The following is a 1630-nucleotide window of genomic DNA, read 5'->3' as shown; positions in this document are numbered from 1 at the left end:
AATGGGGTACTTTGCAGGTTTAAAAAAATGAAGGAGGGAGATTTCTTTGAAGTTATGTGAAGTGATTTCCAGGATATATTTTTAAGTGAAAAAAAAAGAATATTTGCAGTCTCAGTATCTCACACAGGTATTTATTTTAATTACACAGGGTAGGGGCGCCTGGGTGGCTCAGTTGTTAAGCGTCTGCCTTCGGCTCAGGTCATGATCCAGGGTCCTGGGATCGAGTCCCACATCGGGCTCCCTGCTCCGCGGGAAGCCTGCTTCTCCCTCTCCCACTCCCCCTGCTTGTGTTCCCTCTCTCACTATGTCTCTCTCTGTCAAATAAATAAATAAAATCTTTAAAAAAAAAATAAAAAAATAAAAAAAAAATTACACAGGGTAAAAAGTAGTAACTTCATAGTGGATAAATATGGCAGACACCATCTCAGCTATAAAGACATGGTTGATATTCCCAGTAGTATGATATTATAAATCCCCTGATATAAACCATGGAGAAGGGCACCATATTGCTTCTGTGATCTTTTTGCAAAAATGTATAATGACAATTTAATCACAGGGAAACATCAAACAATTTGAATGAGGAGTATTCTATAAAATAACTGGCCTGGACTCTTCAAGATCCTTAAGGTCGTGGAAGACAAAGAAAGATGTGAAACTGTAAGAGATTGAAAGAAGCTAATGAAGCATGACAACTAAATCCAATAAGAGATGTGAATTAAATTCTGGACCAGAGAAAGTTTATTAGTAGGAAAAATTGCAAAATTTGAATAGTTACAGGTTACTTAATAGTATTGCATTGATGTTCATTTCCTGGTTTGGATCCTTTTACTATGATTAAGTAAACTGAGAAGCTGAAGGAAGGGCACAAGGGAGCTCACTACACTTTTCTGTAACTTTTCTGTAAGTTTAAAATCATTTCAAAATAAAAAGTCAAAGAGAGTAAAAAAAAAAATCTACAGAATTTGTATGTAAGTTGATCATGAACATCTCAGAATTGTCCATAGTCTCTTGGAGCCACTGACTTTCTTCAACAACCCAGATAACAAAGTGTGTTAGCTTTCTATGGCTGCCAGAATAAATTATTATCAATCAAGTGGCTTAAACAACTGAAATTTATTGTCTCGCAATTCTGGAGACTAGAAGTTAGAGATCAAGGTTATCTGTAGTGTTGGTTCCTTCTGAGGGTTGTTAGAGAAAGGTCTTTCCTGGCCTGTCTCCCAGCTTCTGGTAGTTCTTTTGTGACAACATAACTCCAGTCTTCACGTAGTATTATCCTTCTGTTCATGTCTGTGTTCAAATGTTCCCCCCACTTTTTTTTAAAGATTTTATTTATTTATTTGTCAGAGAGAGAAAGAGAGAGAGAGCACAAGCGGGGGGAATGGCAGGCAGAGGGAGAAGCAGGCTTCCTGTTGAGCAGGGAGCCCGATGAGGGACGCGATCCCAGGACCCTGAGATCACGACCTGAGCCAAAGGCAGACGCTTAACCGACTGAGGCGTCCCAAAATGTCCCCTTTTTATAAGAATATCAGTTTTACCGGTTTAGGGCCCCACCCTACTTTAGGCTGACCTCATCTTAACCAAACCGCTGTAACAATACAATTTCCACTAAGATCATATTCTGAAGTAGCGG

Source organism: Phoca vitulina, unplaced genomic scaffold (genome assembly GCF_004348235.1).
Source record: "Phoca vitulina isolate PV1807 unplaced genomic scaffold, GSC_HSeal_1.0 scaffold14, whole genome shotgun sequence".
NCBI classification, from domain to species: domain Eukaryota; kingdom Metazoa; phylum Chordata; class Mammalia; order Carnivora; family Phocidae; genus Phoca; species Phoca vitulina.
Note: the sequence above shows the minus strand (reverse complement) of the source record.